The following is a 5,928-nucleotide window of genomic DNA, read 5'->3' on the forward strand; positions in this document are numbered from 1 at the left end:
GGTTGATTGTGGATTGAATTGGAGTAGTATAAAATTTGGTAATCGCGTAAACATAGCCGTCGTAATACCCGATTTACTTTAGACTGTTTTTTTTCTTAACATCAGGACCCGTGAACTCACTATTAGGTTTTGAACATTGCCATGATTATATAGTTCATGTTACAAGCTTCATTTTGATATGTGGTTCGTTTGAATCCGATGTACGGTTTAGGAGAAACGACCGTTTTAAGTAACGGCGCTTCGCGACCGAACCATTACCCCTCGCCTTACTTTGAAACCTTGGTTAAGGACTTTAAATGACTAATTAGGGTATGAAACAATTATGTTAAGTGGATTAGACAGTTGGTAAGGTACTCGCGAAAGAATCGCCTTAAAACTCTTAATAGTTAATTTATTAAAAATGGTGGAGCCGAGGGTACTCGAGTGACTTAAATGAATCATTAAGCGCGAAAGCGAACGTTAGGGGTCTAATTGGTTAAAGTCTAGTTTCTTAAGCGACCGGGGATTAATTCCGACTTATGTTGTTGTTCATAGGTTATCGGACCCACTCTAAGCTTAAGTATATCCGGGAAAACTCAGGCAAGTTTTCTACCCGTTATACTGTTGTTGTGATGTATATATGTATATGCATTATCTTGTGATAGATGTATGTTGGTTAATTAGCAAATTTTGCGATATATTGAAGCATGCTGATATGGTATATATATGCATGTCTGTTTCGTAATCTGGTTATCTATCTGTTAATTTCAATGCTTATAGTTGCATAATACCTATGCTAGAGATAAGTAGTAGTTGCGTATACCCTTAGTATAGGGGACCCAAAGGTGAACATTTTTCTAAACCGGGAGTCGATGTTCCCGAGTATAATATATATATATATATATATATATATATTTATTTATTTATTTATTTATATATATATAGATATAGTTTTCAAAACTATTAATCGAATAAGGTTTATTTGATAACTTTATTTTATTCAATGAATATTATTTTGAATATTCATTCGAGGACTTATGACTCCGCTTATTTTATTTAATGAATATTATTTTGAATATTCATTCGAGGACTTATGATTCCGCTTATTTTATTTAATGAATATTATTTTGAATATTCATTCGAGGACTTATGACTCCGCTTATTTTATTTAATAAATATTATTTTGAATATTCATTCGAGGACTTATGACTCCGCTTATTTTATTTAATGAATATTATATTTGAATATTCATTCGAGGACTTATGACTCCGCTTCTTTTATTAAATAATATTCTTTATTTTATTAAAGAATAATATTTCCATAATCAAACTTATTTTCGATTATTCAAATAAAGATCGTACTTTCGTATAAGTATATCTTTGGTTATTTATTATTCATTTCAAGTATGAGTTTTAAAACTTTTACTTCAATTATTTTTATAAGGATTATCCTTATGGGAATATTATTTAAATAATAATATTAAGATATTTTCTAATATATCGGGACTGATTTATTTCATTAAATCAGCATTACTCCAAACATTCTTAAAAATATTTTCGAGTCTTCAAAATGATTTTAAAAGTTAGAGCGGATCCCAAAAACTCATTTCCAGATTTAAGATCTTCCTTTCGAAGGAGACTTGAATATTCGCTCAAAAATCTTAGGGATCCGGCTCTGTGGTGTATTTTATATTCGTAACGAGGTTGCTGTTTTGAGAAAACAATTTGATTACTTGCCCAATGTTCGGGAAGTAAGTCCATCTAATTGAGTCGGCATAAGCGACATGCCGGGGTACGGTCTATGAAGGTGTAAGAGGCTGGGTGACAGTCCATCCACGCGTGAGTGGCTGGGTAATGGTCTAGCACGAGGTCCTAATGCGGCCTGGGTGATGACCGGTGAGAAATTCATCCATCTACAGTAGAAAAGGTTGCTTATTGGTATCTTTGCCTAATTAGCAAGATATCGGGTTTATGCCAAAATTCTTTTCTCCTTTCCAAATTCATTGGATATTGCAACTCTGTTTATAATTTTCATAACAGAGGTTTTCAAGGAGTGTATGAAATGTATATATATAGGTGTATATATATCGGTACTTAATGAAGTATCTCGTAAATTCATTATTTATAATGATATTTCAAAGATTGAATATATTCAAGTCTTTTCTTATAGTCTCACCTATGTGATGAACTTTTGAAACTGATGATACCTTGAACGGTGGTAGTTCAAGTAGTATCCGGAAAAGATATAAGTATATTGGGGTATCTTGTTACTTCATCTTTTCAACTTATATCTGGTTATTGATTATCTTATGCATGACAAAGATTTTCAGAAAAATGTTAAGACAAGGTTAGATATATGAGATAACCTTGCAACGATATTTTATACAGTTATAAACTGGAACTCTGTGTATACTATACAGGTCAGAGGATTTCAAAGATTGTGAAAAGTATATATGTATATATACTGAATATTTTGCAACTTGGTCGCATAAGAGATCAAACTTGGTTCATTTCTTTCGACCAAGACTTTCATGAGTACTATGAGCATGCTCATATATTGTTAATTATTCTCCATATTATTTTGGTGGGCTTGTTGCTCACCCTTGCTTTCTTTTTTCATCACACAACAACAGATAGACAAGATGAACAGGACCAAGCTCCCAATTCGTGAGCAGATAGGAAATGTTTCGCAGTTTCCTGTAGGTGTTGATGCCGTTATAGCTGAGGTAGGATCTACCAATAGGCTAGGTTTTCAACTATTGATGTACCAGACTGATAAGTGGCATTTTATACCACTTAGAACATCTTCAAATGGCTTAAATTGGTGCCTTGAAATCAAGTATTTTGTGTATTTGATGCGTTTTTCTATTGTTTATGCATTTCAGGGTATTAGTTGCATTTCGGAGGAGTAATCATTAAGAATAAGCCTTGGCATGTGTTCACCATTGCGAGAGGAAAGAAAGGGGCAGATTACGGCGAAGAAACGGAGCAAACTCAGGATTTTTCCAGTAGGGTCCTGAGCGCCCGCTCAGTTATGCTGAGCGGCCGCGCAGAAAGCTGAGCGCCCGCTCAGCTATGCTGAGCGGCCGCGCAGGGTCGAGCAAAAAGATAAATTATTTTAAGACTTCTACTTCTGTTTGGCTTCCACTTCCATGTAATCTGAGTTTTGTGGGACTATTATATAAGTATATTTATAGACGTTTGCAGGAGGTTGGATGGTGGTATTAAGCAAGGAGCGAAGGAGATAAGGAAGAAGACCGTTTTAGCACACAGCAACGAAGAGGAAGCATATTTTCTTGTGATTCTTATTTCGTTGTAACGTTGGATGCTAGTTTTCTTACTTTGAACTTAATTACTCTTGTGACGTACTCTGATTTAATATAATTAGTTTAGTTATTATTTTCTTGTGTTTGTTTATCATGATTTCATATGAACCCATGATGACGATAAGTGTATTATGGGCTAATCGTGATCATGGGGTCGCAACGGATTTACTATAGAATTTTTTAGTTAATTGTTTAATACTTTAGTATGTGATGATTGTATGATATCTAGTATTGGTTGTGCGTATTCGTCTTATGTGCGTCGCGAACATATAAGATGGGGTGTTAATCTCTTGTGAAGCGACGGTGGATCTTGAGATTTAGAACTTGCCATGCTAGCATAGGTTCATGTATGATGTGCATGATTAGTGGGTAACTCTAACAGTTTTATTCGCCCTGTGTAATCAAAAGGAATAACTTGTGCTTAATTCGTTGTGTTGTCAATTTCTGTAGACATATAGGAACTCAACATAATTGATGTCTATTCAACTTCTATCTTAATTGTGGATGCTTGGTAGAATGGTATGAGTACAATGAAAGTTGGCTTTTATCAGTTTCGTGTTATTCGATTAATATCATCACTGTCACATGCTAAAGGTAATAACAATAACTATTGAAGTAAGTAGTAATGAAGTTATGATCTCATGAGTGTTTTAATATTGTTAATTGAAGTGTTATTTAAGTGATAAACTAAGTAATTAATTGTAGTTAATATTTAGTCAACAATTCTAAGTGTTAGTGTCTTAACATTGAGAAGTAATCATACGTTGGTGTGTGAGTTTAATTAAACAATAATTAGTCTGAGTCTCTGTGGGAACGAACTAGAAAATATTCTATATTACTTGCGAACGCGTATACTTGCGTGTATTTTAGCGCGTATTTCCGCCTTAACAAGTTTTTGGCGCCGCTGCCGGGGACTCGGCATATTTGTTTAGTTTATGTACTTACCATCATTGGTCATTAGGACTCAGTGATTAGGACGTAGTTGTTACTTATTATTTCTGGTTGTGTTTCAGGTACTTTAGCGAGCGTTTATGCAAACTCGTTCTCGTACTCGCAAGAGGACTTTAGATACAGCTGAGGAGACAGACAAAGTTCTTGATATTCCGGAGAAGATAGATTTTGAAGATTCGGATTCAGGAACTGAGCAGAAAGAACCAGTAATCATGGGTGATCGTATTGTTCATGCTGATCCAGCTCTTATGGACTTTTCTCGGCCTAAAATTGATGACATTCAGTCAAGCATTCTTCATCCGGCTATTCAAGCTAACACCTTTGAAATCAAGCCGGGCACTATTCAGATGGTGCAGAATTCTGTTTCTTTTGGAGGAGCTGCGACTGAAGACCCCAACATGCACATAAGGAATTTTGTCGAGATCTGCAGCACTTTCAAGTATAATGGCGTGACTGATGAGGCTATTAAGCTGAGGCTTTTCCCATTCTCACTGAGGGACAAAGCTAAGGACTGGTTACATTCTGAACCAGCTGGGTTCATCACTACTTGGCAAGATCTTGCGCACAAGTTTCTGGTGAAGTTTTATCCGGTGGCAAAGACTGCTGCTATGAGGAGTGCTCTTACTCAGTTTGTGCAGCAACCTACAGAATCTATGTGTGAAGCTTGGGAACACTACAAGGAAATGTTGAGAAAGTGTCCACATCATGGAATGCCCGATTGGATGGTGATCACTGGTTTCTATAATGGTTTGGGGGCCCAATCTCGGCCCATGCTCGATGCAGCAGCTGGAGGCGCCTTATGGGCAAAAGCTATACTGAAGCTTATAATCTTATCGAGACTATGGCTGTAAATGAGCATCAAAACCCAACTCAGAGGATGATGTCTGGGAAGGTAGCAGGTATTCTGGAAGTCGATGCAGCCACCGCTATTGCAGCGCAGCTCCAGGCTCTGTCATGAAGGTTGATTCTCTAGCTACATATGAAGTTAATCAAATAGCTATGGTTTGTGAGCTTTGTGCAGGTTCTCATGCTACGGATCAGTGTTCTCTTGTCAACGAATCTGTTCAGTATGTGAATAATTATCAGCGACAACAGCAGCCTGTGCCAGCTACTTATCATCCTAACAACAGAAATCATCCAAATTTCAGCTGGGGTAATAATCAGAATGCTATTCAGCCACCATATCAGCAAGGTGTGAGTAAACAGTTTAATCCACCTGGATTCCAACAACCACAGCAGTATGCTCAAAGGCAATCATATCCTCAACAGGGAAGTGCAGCTGCACCTACTAGTGCTGATTTTGATGAACTTAAGTTGTTATGCAAGAGTCAGGCTGTTGCTATCAAGACCTTGGAAAATCAAATCGGTCAAATAGCCAATGCAGTGCTAAATCATCAACCTGACACACTTCCCAGTAACACGGAAGTACCAGGCAGAAAGGAAGCTAAAGAGCAAGTCAAGGCTATTACCTTAAGGTCTGGGAAAGTTGCTGATGCTGAAAAGGCAAAAGAAGGAGAAGCTGAAGTTAGAGATGAAGAAGCTAAGCAAAAGGAGAAAGCGGCAGAACCAAGGAAGACTACTGTTGAACACACTCTGCCTGAGGGTAATACAGGGGAGAAACAGCTCTATCCTCCACCACCTTTCCCTAAGAGATTGCAGCAACAAAAGCTGGA

The 5,928-nt window shown here is 36.9% G+C and overlaps 1 non-coding gene across 1 annotated transcript; it reads right to left on the bottom strand.

Moving 5' to 3' along the window:
• Nucleotides 1–4,860: 4,860 nt before the first annotated feature.
• Nucleotides 4,861–4,967, bottom strand: LOC141681436 (small nucleolar RNA R71). The gene has a single exon (XR_012558871.1). It is a non-coding gene; the product is annotated as a small nucleolar RNA R71 (small nucleolar RNA).
• Between the last annotated feature and the right edge of the window lie 961 nt (nt 4,968–5,928).

This window comes from Apium graveolens, chromosome 8 (assembly GCF_009905375.1).
Source record: "Apium graveolens cultivar Ventura chromosome 8, ASM990537v1, whole genome shotgun sequence".
Lineage (NCBI taxonomy): Eukaryota > Viridiplantae > Streptophyta > Magnoliopsida > Apiales > Apiaceae > Apium > Apium graveolens.